General features: G+C 40.1%; 1 protein-coding gene across 1 annotated transcript in view; it reads left to right on the top strand.

The window, feature by feature from the left end:
• Positions 1-12,280, top strand: part of GUCY1A2 (guanylate cyclase 1 soluble subunit alpha 2) — a 296,894-nt gene that overhangs the window by 104,760 nt on the left and 179,854 nt on the right. The window lies entirely within an intron of this gene.

The following is a 12,280-nucleotide window of genomic DNA, read 5'->3' as shown; positions in this document are numbered from 1 at the left end:
AAGTAAAGGGGTCAAAAAGAGAAGGTGTAGAGGCAGATAACTAGATTGCTAAACAGGGATCAGTGGAATTTAAGATATTGAACTCATGCTCTCTGCATTAGTCAATTTCATAGTCCCTCTCTGGTTGCCCAAAGTTTCCAAGGGATTGATACATCTCTTCCTTTGTGACTATGATCTCCTACAACAGTTAGTTTCCATTGGAACAATGAAAGAGAAGGAAGAAAGAGATTGTAGCTGTTTGTGGCATTTTGTTAAATAATATCTGAGCACCTCTGAAGTATGTGATAGTAAATACATTTAATTTAACAAAAATCTAGCATAATTTCTCCCTTGGACAGGAAAAGGGGAGAAAATAAGGAAGTCAAGAGTCCTATGTGACAATTTGTAGTCATGTCATTAATGGACTTCTGAAAGGCACTTAAATGTTTTGAAGGCTGAGTAGGATTAGGAAGAGTAACCTCCCTCTCCAGATAGAAAGATTAAATTTGTCAGAAGACCTCATAGGGAGCAGATTGTAGCTGTTTATAAGTAAAATGGGAGAGAAGGTAAAATATAGACAGACATTGGCCCTGGATCAAGGAGAAAAAAAAGAGCCACTAAATGGCTAAGAGAGCAAGTTGACACAGGAGGAGGGAGGCTTCTTCAACACCTGGAACAGACTGTAAACTCTTTATTGCCACGGTTAAAGTAATTACTAATGTGAGCAGTCTTATGATGATTAAGGTTACAAATTTATCTTAACTGTGAGCTCAACTGTAAAAACTGAGAGTTTATAAGGTGTCACAATAACCCATAGCAATAAATGTTGAGGGTAAAAGGTGCAAAAGGGAGACCGATTGAATTAGTCCAAGCAAAAGGGCTTTCTGATGTAATTCAAGGACTTTGTTAAGATCGTGTCTAGTAAATAAGAAAAGTGTGTAACTGGAAATCAATGAACCAAAATTGGTGTGTTGGAAACAAGGCTTAATTGATGGACAAAATGAGGGTATGGGCTATTCTGCCCGGCACTTCCCTCTTGTGGGCTCTTAAGACATTTGAGGGAAGATTGGGAAGCAAAGGGGGATTGGCTACTGCAATGCTGGCTGACTGAAAGAAGGGGAAGGGGTGAGCTTCGCCATCAGGGTTGTCAACCTCACCTTCTCCTGGGTCCCTGGGTGCCAGCATAATCAGGTGTCAGTCTGATCCTGAGAAGTATCCTGACCAAACCAGGCCAGAGAGAGGGACCAGGATGACATTGTCACCTCCACCAGCTCTGGCTAAATACTCAAAATCAACTAGGGTACGTGTACACGCACACGCACCATGTGTTCTTTTCCTTTCTCACCTTATTTCTTCTCTTTCCGATCCTTCTGTAGGTCTTGCAACACTGCTGTTAGTCTCTTCCCAGAAAGAGGCAGCTAAAAAGTGAATCCCCCTATAGTCAGGCACTGGTACAAGTTTGCCAGGTCTCAGAGTGAAAGATGAAACCATGTGCTGTGCTCAGGCTTTTCCAACCATGAAATTGCAAGTGAAAGTCAACACCAGAGACAGAAGCTGCATTTTCTATCTTCACTGTTCTTTTTGTCCCCCTGTGGGTGGGTGGGGTTCTTCTGGGACATGGGATTGGACTTCAGCAAAAGCTCTAGCCCGTCTCAACTAACTTTTTCTCTCTTTTCCCCGCCCTCCCCCCCAAAGACAGTTGTTACCATCAAATGAAGGTTCTCCCCCTCCCCCCCCCCCGCTTCTAACGCCTCTTTCCAGCTAAAGGGAACGGGCAGAAGGGATGTTAAAATGAAAGACTTACTTTCAAAAGCTTGAACTGTTTTCCCCTCTTCCTCTTTTCTGTGTCTTTAATAAAAGGCTAAGATTTGTAATGATAGGATTGCCATGACACTAAGCAGGCTAAGGTCTCTGTATACCAAACTGAGTTAACACTTTTTAATGTTGGACAGTTTCAGCATCATGACTCTTTGGGCGCATATAGTCCATCTAAATTAATACAACAGTAGCCCCATTGAAATCAGCGTTTCACAATCTGGCTGTGTGAAAAACATGAAGCAGGCAGTAGCTATGTCAGAAATAGAGGGCCCAACACCTGAAAGATTGACTGTATTTATGACAGAATGGAGACCTTCATGTCACAGGAAATAAGCCATCCACTTAATAGTGGAAGTTAGGAAAAAACTTTCCCTCTGGGAAAATGATTCCATTAGAGGGTTTCTTGCATCTTCTGAATTGTCTGGTCTTAGTCAAAGACAGGATGCTGGAGTAGCTGGACCACTGATCCGATCTAATATATCAAAGTCTGTATTTTTAAGGTGGAATCATAACATTCCAGATGCAAATATCCCTAAATATAAAATCAAAGATTTGTGTATAAAATAAAAAAACCCTATGAAAGTCCTTTCTTTTGTGTCAGAAAGGCAGCCTGCCTTGTCATACAATGTGTAATGCAGTCTTATGTGGCTTGCAGAGACATTTTGTTCCTTGGCATTGCCTGTTTGTTGAGAATGTTAACGCAGTAAAATAGACATGAGGAGGTATGACCTATAGCATTTACTGGTTTGAGTAAGGAAAACTTAGTTTGATTTTGTGGGGGAGGAGAAGAAATATGCTTCTGTGCTATATTATAGTAACTGAAGCAACTATTCAACTCTTCACTGAGTATTCCCAAGATGTATTGATTAAAAAAGTTCTTAAAATTCCTACCGGAAAGGGATACATACAGTTAGTTTAAAATGATTTAAAAAAAAACCAGTCTGATGTAACATGCTTGGTAAAATCACTATTTCTATTTCAGTTGGTCCAGATCTCAATAAGGGAGCTCTAATTATATGTTTGTTTTAACATCCTTAATTTAAACTGAATAGTGTTGATGTATTTGAAAATGTGTATATATTTTAAAATGCAAATTTGGCATTTACTTTTATTTATTTAAAGCTGTATTTTTAAAGACCTTTTTAGTCAAAGTAGTTTAATCTCATTATGATGATAACTTTTGTCACAAAAAGAGATTGATAAATGATGACTGGCACAGTAATAAGATGAAGCCTTTTTTGAACTAAAACATTTGTATATATTTTTAATGATTTTCATTTTTCCCCTCTTTGTCATGACATTTTTTTTTTCTGTGTCGGTACTGTACAATGGCTGCTGCACAATAGACTCAGAGCATGTAGGTACCAAAGTGGAGGGTTTCTTAGATTCCTCTTCTATTAACCTGTATTTAATTAAGAGACATGCTTCTGTATCGCAGAACAATTCCATACAATTCTATACTGGGAAGGAAACTACTGCAGTTTATTAGTTAGGTGATTGGTGCCCTACACTGGTGGTGTGATATTATCCTTGCTGGTCAAAACTCCGAATTTTTGTTCTGCCTGAAATGGTCATTTCAGAATTTCCTTTTTGTCCCAAATTGGAACAAAGCTGAAATTTCCTGGAAAATGGAACTTCCAAAAAATCTTAGTTTTGATAAGGTCAAAGTACTTTGACTTTACTGTTTCAACTTTTACATGTTATATATTATATTTAAATAATAAAATCAAAACAAAGAGCTTTGGTCTTATAAAAATGTTTCAGTGATTCTTCATCTAAAATTGACAAAATCAATATGTTCCCATAAATGTTTCTCTTTTGTGGAGCCAGTATTTTCTGATGGAATATTTTTCCATCTGAAAGCTTTTCACGAGCTCTAATTATTTATTGCATGCATCATGATGCTGATGCTAGCCACCTGGATTTTGAAGATGAAATTGACTATCATAGTTTGTACTAATGTTGTTATACCAATAAATTAAAAACCAGCAGGATCTTATTAAAGGGGAAAAGGCAAAATACCACATTTATTGTGAATACAGAAAGAATCATAGTAAGCAGTTAGTTGTAGCTATAACATTCCATTCAATCTCATATTTATTCACACACACACACACACACACACACACACACACACACACACACACACACACACACACACACACACGTTCTGCAAGGTTGTTATCATAGTTACCAGCCTTAGAGTTGCTCATGCCAAGCCACTGGCCAGGTGGCCTGGACATGAGGAGGAAGCAGGGCCTTGTCATATGCTTATCTGATGCTCCCGGAAGTTGGTTTGCAGAATCAGACCCCAAAGTTCTCACTTTCTAGAGTCCATTTTTATAGGAATTTCTTCCTATGTCAGTCTATGGGAATTGCTTCATCATGCTGTTGCTGAATCAATCAGCAGATAGCACATTCCTGATGACTCCGTGCTGCTAGATGTTATCTTGTTCTTTGGTTCTCCCATTCTTGAGGCTGTTGGGTGGATTCCAGTCTGCCCTCCGGTGGGTCCTCTGGTTATTTCCACTTGACGCCTTCTTCAGCAGATGGACACTGGATTCGTAGGCTGGCACTTCCCTGATCATTCAGTTATTATCCACACCAAGCATCTATCCACATACATCCTCTATCTCTATTTTAATCACAATTGTTAATACAACAAAAGGGCGGGGAATCTCTGGGTGGTGTTTCTGTTGTTACAAAGTATTGCTTTGAGTCTCTCTCTGTGTGAATTGCTTTGAGAACAGACTCTGTCTTAGAATGTACTAACGCAATTAGCAGCTTGCAAGTTTCAAGAGAAACAGTACCAAAAACCAAGAGACCTCTTAATTAGTAATACCCTGGAATTTAAACTCTGGGGAATCAAACTCATTTGTGATTTTAATACAGAACTTCTTTAATATGATCCAACACTAATGGGTCTTTGCTTAACTCCATAGACCAATTTGGGAAGAACAAAGTTTACTGCACAGAGCCATTTGCCTAGTTGTTTTGATTGAGCAGCGTGTTGTTTCTGTGACTAGTGCTGGGCTTCCAACTGCTCAATGTGATTCTTAAAGATGTGGCCATCCACCAGTATGGTGTGGTGCCATGCAATACAATCAATCACCAGTTGCTCAAAGGTTGTCAGAAATGTTTGTTTTGCTTAGGTATTGTTTCATGATGTCTTTGAAGCATTTCTTCTGTCCTCTATGCTTACAATTTCTGGAGTTTAATAAGGAATATACGACTTGTTTATCAAAATAAGTCTCGGGCATATGAATTACATGGCCAATGCATCTTGACTGGCTGCAGATCAAATGAGCCTCAATGCTAATGGAACTAGTTTTAGCCAGGATTTAACATGTTAGAAACCTAATCCTGCCATTTGATGCCCAGCAATTGTCATAGGTGTCACAAACTGTCAAGCTATTTAATGTGTCTTTGAGGATCCATGTAAGAATCTTGCTGGCCACAGAGAGCAAAGAGATACCATTGCAGTTACCACAGCCACTCTTTAAGCCTTTAAGCATATAGATAGTGACAACAGCTTTTAGTTGTTGCAATATGATTTCTTGAAGCCAGACATGTAAGAAATTCAAAAAGCCTGTCAATGAGAAGATTTCCTCCATACTTAAAAACTTCAGCTGAAATGGCATTGAGACTAGGAGACTTGTTGTTTTTCATTACTTGAACAGCTTTCAACAGCTCGGCTCCTGTGGGTGGATCTGCAAGTGAGTTAGATGTGGGTAATTTGCAGGCATTATCCAGTGACTTGTCAGAAACAGTAGATAAATGATTAAGTAGCTTGCGAAAATGTTCATGCCAACACTGGTGGCTGGCAGTGTGATCTGTGATGAGAGATTCACCGTCAGCACTTGTTAGCAGTGTAAAGGCAGAGTGGGTAGGACTGTACACCGCTTTGACCACATCACAGAAACCTTTGGAGTCATGCTTGTCAGAAAGGGCCTTTGGTTCCTTCACTTTACAGTCAAACCATATATTTTGCATTTAGTGGAGTTTGTGTCGGAGCATGCTGCAAGCTGCCATATATCTAGCTTTTTTTGATTCAGAGGGTCAGCTAAGAGTGCAGCGTGAGCTTGTTGCTTGACATCAAGGAGATTCAATATTTCAGGATCGTTATCGTGAAACCAGTCTGCATGATGGTGGTTTTTGTATACCCAATACAATCAACAACAGAGTTATAGATCAGTGATACTTAATTAGACCTACCTGTGGACTGATTTGAGAATTTTATGTCAAGGGGCATGCCAATTGCACATAAGACTGACAAAATAAAAAAAAGCAAAACTTCAGCTGCCAATAAATAAAGACCTTGATTAAAACGTAAGTATTAGTGTTTTGATCTTTTTAACAAAGTTTATAAATCAACATTCTTATCTGTGTTTTGTGGCAATCTCTCAAATGGGAGGGGTGACCTCGACGATCTCTGGCAAGCTTTGTGAAGAGTGGTTTGTAAGAGGTCAGGGCAAGGCGTATGCATGGGTGAGGAGGCTCATCTGTCAGGCAACTGCAGTGTTGGTTTTTGGTAGAAAACCCAGATTTGCAGAGGTTACATTGATTTGAACGTTGTTAAAGGATACGTGGCTAGATTCTGGCTGAAACGAAACTGGTCAGCATATTGAGTCCAGAAATCGCAAAGTCCCACTTCACTGAATTTTGCCTTCAAGACATCTGAGCTCTGGAGCCTTACAATTTCTAATTTCTAATTGGAAGGCACCTTCATCAATTGAATCAAGAATATTCTTTGCTTCAGAAGGGTAAGGTCCATTGGCAGAGACAACAAATGGTTCATGAACAAAAAAGCAAATCCTTTAGAATTTTTGATCAGATTGTTTAGGAATTCTTGCATCATTTTCATCAAGTTTCATCTGCAGCAACAACACATAATGTGGGAAAGTGAAGCATTTTTTCTGTTAAGTCTATCTGAAAGATTTCAAGATTCCTCTGAAAGGCCCACACTTTCAAACAGATCCCTGACACTGCTTACACAGCCTTGAAGCTGCAAGTAGAGGGAATTCAAGTGACCAGTAATATCACATAGAAAAACTACTACTGTGACATATAGAGGACCTCATTCATAAATTCCAGGAATGCGCAAGCCTTGTTGGTCTTTTGGTTTGAAAGAAATTCTATTATTTCTTTATGAAGCGCAGAAAACCTCTAGCACGCATCCCCTACTCAACCAGCTAACATCGTTGTGCTGCAACATGTCGCTGTATTCAGCCGAAACATCTTGTAAAAGAGCTTTAAAAAGACGATGTTGCCGGTGAGAAGTTGAGCGTATGTAGTTCACTAATCTCATCACAATACTCATTGCTTTTTTTCAAGTCCCCAGACAAATTACTGAACAGGACAGTCTGGTGAATGATGCAGTGAAGTGTATTTAATGAAGGCTGTATTGTTGCCAAACACGAAGCAAAGTCCTTCTCTTTCCCTGTCATGGAGGGACTTCCGTCTGTTAACAAGCAAGTTTACTTTCTGAAGATCTATTTTTTTCCAAAAAGCCTTTTACTTTTCAAAAATGATCTCTTCTGTAGTGTAGGTTTCTAATGGTATTAAGTGCAAAAATTCTTTCTTGAAAACGTCACCATCAGAAAATCTAGCAAACGGCAATAGCTGGGCAATGTCACTTGAATTGCTTGCTTTGTCCAATGCAAGAGACATGTATTTGGTGGGTTTTTTTAAACTGGAAAGCAGTGCTGACAAACAGTCCTCATAAATTACCTCCAATCTTTGCACTTTCATGGAATCAAATGGGGAACTTTCTTCACACAGTTCACAATGTCTGCTTTGTTTTTATCTCTGACAAAAAGCTCCTCCAGCATTTCCAACGTGCACTCCTTCACAAGCTTGGCATCCAGGAATGGCTTTTTCTTTTTAGCCAGTCTCCACATTATCCGAAGAGAAGCAGCTGTTGCTTTTCCCTGTACAGTTGCTGATGTTGTGAGAATGCTATCTGAAGCGAGATACAAAGACTTCAGATTTTCAATTTTGTCATGTCTTGTGACACTTCCAGGAGGATAGGATGTGTTGAAGTCACGGTGCTTGGATTCAGAGGGGTGCCTCATGTTCATGACCTCACAGTAAGACACACATTAAATATAAAGGCTTTGCATGTAAATGAGGTGGCATAATAAAAAGAAAATCTGCTCTCCGGGTTGGGGTAAAAGCTCGGTTTTCACTCTCAGCTTTGCCATATTTACTCCCATTCATGTTCGGTTTTGGTTCCATTTCCATCACTAATGGGAAAAATGGGTGGCACCCTAGCTCAATGATAGCCAATGCGATCACGAGCCCTTCAAATCTGGGAAGTTACATACAAAGGAAGGCCTAGGCAGCTGATAGGCAGCGCCTCATTGTTTGTGAATTTAATTATGAACATTGTTTGAAGTGAGCCGGTGGGCCACACAGGAAGCCTTGGCGGGCCACATTTGGCCCACTGGCTGCCTGTTGAGTGTCACTGTCCTAGAGATTTCCTGGAAAACCCACTTAACTTTAAAAGTTCACTCTTGTCTGGCCCATTGTTTTGAATAGTCCTTTGAAGCTTCCCCAGGGTTGGCATTAGTCATGTATCCCACCTAGAGAGGGTACATGCAATTCCACAATAATACATAAGCATTTTGCATTTTCAGTGCAATAAACTCCTAAAATAAAATTAGTTTCTCCATGAAATTTCCATTTCTGTCACAGAACTGACAGCAGAGTCTGACCTACAGTAGGTGTGGCTTTTCAATGGTTTTAACAAGCTGTGTGTGCCGTATAACTCTGAAGATGATCTCTGGAACTTTGTCACAAGGCAAGATTTGGTTGGCTTTGTTTGTTCACTTGAAAGTTTAGCTGTTTATAATGAAATATGAACATTCATACGTAGTGGACCCTGGGAATAACCAGCTGTCATGATGTTAAACCCTGATAATCCTTGCTTTACTTGAGTGTTCTTCATTGTGTTAGTCAACACATATTCTAATATTGTGTAGTTTGCTCGTGTAGAGTAGATAAGTCCCAGTAGTGAAATTCTTACCCCATTAAAGTCAATGGGAGTTTAGCCATCGGCTTCAGAAGGGCCAGGATTTTTGCCCTTGAGGCCTAAGTGTAACTTGCATATCTTGACTCATTTGTTAATATATTTTGTGGTTTTGTGTCTTAAAACAAATATTATTGATCGTTAGATCAACTGCAGAGCCTTTGATCAAAGCAGAAAGATGAGAAAAGGAGATTGCACTTTATCTTTTCCCAGATTGTTGATCCATAAAAGTTGAATTTTCAGTAAACAATTTTTTATTATCTCACCTCCTCGGTAAAGGGTGTAATTTCCTTTAAATGTGTCAGTGAAGAAGCAGTGGGGAGATGAGGAGGGACTGGCTGTGCTATTTCGCTACCTCTGATAAGCTACCAGTGTTATCAGAGATGAGGAGGCTGATTCTCCTTCCATTTACACTTGGAATTAGACTGGTGTAAACCATTTATTTCAGGAGAGTTACTCCTGATATACATTGGTATTAGGTCTGGCCTACACTAGGAAATTAGGTTGGTATAATTATGTCACTCAGGGGTGTGAAAAATCCACATGACTGAGTGATCGTTGGGTTGGTTTAACTCCCTATATAGACAGTGCTAGGTTGATGGGAGAATTCCCCTGTCGATTTAGCTATTACTTCTTGGGAAGGTGGATTACCTATCCTGACAGGAGAACCCTTTGAGAACTCCCACTGACCTCAATTGCCTCATTGGGCTTTGGATCAGACCTTTTCATTGGGATAAGTCAGGAGTAAGACTATTGAAGTAAAAGGAGTTGTACTGGTGTGAAACTGGTGCAAGTGAGAAGAGAAACAGGCCCTGCCTGGTTCAGCTATTGAAGGCCGTTAGGCAAGTATTTAAAGAAAAGGTGTAGTTATGAAAAATGCTATCGTGTGAACATTTGTACTTGTTCTGTTTTCCTGTGGTACTTTCTCTGAGATTGACGAATACCCTCACTTTTTCTGAACTTTACAGTCGAAGTAGAATATTTGATTGATTTTTTTTTTAAAAAAGCTTCCCCTTTTAAATAAATAACCCAAATGCTCCAAAGTGCTGATACAAGGTCCGATTATGACACTTACCCTGAGTAGTAGTAATTTACTCTGAGTAGTCCCACTGATTTTAAATCCCCCTATTTATGGAGTTAATTACCTGATGATTAAGGCATGCAGAACTGATTTTTTTCAGGGTTGTGTGTGTGTGTGTGTGTGTGTGTGTGAGAAATTTATTCTTATTGGGTAGTACTGTGCAAGAATAGATTTTGGGGCTCTGGGTAATATTTATTTTGATTTTTATAAGGTCTGCCTAACAATCTAAATGTGCCACACAAAGTAAACTAATATTTTGCCCCAAAATTAAAATCAATAACACATTGCCAATTCTCCCACAATTGAATAAGTCCGTCAAATATCATAGCAGTGAGAAGCTCAGATCAAACCTTCAGTATCCTCACTCCATCAACCTCCTGTTTTGAGTTACATTTTTTTCACAGAAGTATCAGCTCAGTATTATGTTAATACTTAGTACCTCGCTAATGCTTTGTTTTCATAATACTTCACAAATGTTAATTAATAGGGCTTGATTGTGCCTCACTTCCTCATGTGAGACGTTCCATTGAGCTCAGTTATATTAGACATTACATTCATTAATGAAAATCTTTTTGATTAGGACAGTTACGCACAGCTTAATATTGTAAGTGGTATTTGAAAACAAAATTTAAAAAAAAGTTTGCTATTTCTTGTTAGCCTTGATGCACGTGTCACAGAGTCAGGATCTGGTCTATGCCCCAGCCTGTCACTGGTCTCCTGGGAGTGATCCCTTTAGTGGGCTGGGCCCTAAGGACCCACACAATTCCACTGGGATAGGTATGTGGCCTCTAAGACTGGGCCTTCAGCGTCCAGCATTCCCTGTCTCTCTCTGTGCCTCCTTGCAGCGAATCCAGCCAAGCCAGGCTGCTGCAGGAGGCTTGTACTGTAACCCTTCAGGACACAACACTCTCAGGGAGTATTTTCAGTGACACAGTCAGCCTTTGCAAAACAAGGTAATCATTTATTAGTCACCTGGCTACAGAATCTGAAAGTCCTTAGGTTAGCACAGAAAAAGGAAGATTAAAACTTATTCCAAATCCCTTCTGGTTAGCCAGAGCCTCAGCCAAGCGGTAGTGAACCACCACTGTTCTGTCTGTCTCTGTCTGTCTCTCTCACTCACTCACTCATTCACACACACCCCTCCATCTGATCCCAGGAGAAAGCCCCAAACTCCTTCCAGCAGTCAGCTTTTATCGCCCCACCTCACACTTCTCCAGTCCTTAAGTTCTCTGCTGGGGCAGGTTTCTCAGCTTCCCTGCTGAGAGGTGTGTAAATCCATCTCCCTCTGGGTCCTTGGTTGCCAGATGTCAATGTCCTGGTGGCTGCATCTGCCATTGTTTTAGTGGATTCTCCATTGATATTGTGTTGTCCTCAGCCAGTCTTTTTCCAATGTCTCATTCAGGCTCAGACAGCAAGGTGACATTGATACCTATGACTCAGCCTACCCTGAGAACAAACAGTTATTCCTGGTGCCCTCACTGGGTAGCCTTTCAAAATGGGAGGGAAACTGAAGCACATGTAGGATTCATAAAAATATTACAGAAAATTCCCAATGCATCACAGCAAGCAACATGTAAAATTGAAGTGTACTACTTCTGGTTGGACAACAGAGGATAGGATGAAAGGGATAGGATGCCCAATGTAAATCTGCAGGAGGAATACACATCATAGCCTTGAGGCCTCAGTGGGAAATCATTAGAGGTGTGTCTGTGTATAATGAGATCTGAACTTGGCATTGTTCACTGCTTGAGTGAAAGCAGGTGAGTTGTACCCAAACACCGAGGTGAGTCTGAGCATGTAATTGTTTTCCCCATAGCCCAGTGATAGGCTATATCACAGTTAGATCCAAAGAAATAAGATGATTCATAAAAAATGATGTGCAAGAAGAATAGGCACCATAACGGGTTTAGAAAAGGAGTACTTGTGGCACCTTAGAGACTAACACATTTATTTGAGCATAAGCTTTTGTGAGCTACAGCTTACTTCATCGGATGAGTGCAGTGGAAAATACAGTGGGGAGATTTTATATACACAGAGAACATGAAACAATGGGTGTTACCATGCACACTGTAACGAGAGTGATCAGGTAAGGTGAGCTATTACCAGCAGGAGAGGGAAAAAAAACCTTTTGCAGTGATAATCAAGGTGGGCCATTTTCAGCAGTTGACAAGAACGTGTGAGGAACGGGGGACGGGAGGGGCGGGTATAAACATGGGGAAATAGTTTTACTTTGTGTAATGACGCATCCACTCCCAGTCTTTATTCAAGCCTAATGTAATGGTGTCCAGTTTGCAAATTAATTTCAATTCAGCAGTCTCTCATTGGAGTCTGTTTTTGAAGGTTTTTTGTTGAAGAATTGTGACTTTCAGGTC

This window comes from Natator depressus, chromosome 1 (genome assembly GCF_965152275.1).
Source record: "Natator depressus isolate rNatDep1 chromosome 1, rNatDep2.hap1, whole genome shotgun sequence".
In the NCBI taxonomy this organism is placed as follows: domain Eukaryota; kingdom Metazoa; phylum Chordata; order Testudines; family Cheloniidae; genus Natator; species Natator depressus.
The sequence above is the reverse complement of the archived record's forward strand: the minus strand, read 5'-3'. Positions and strand labels throughout refer to the sequence as shown.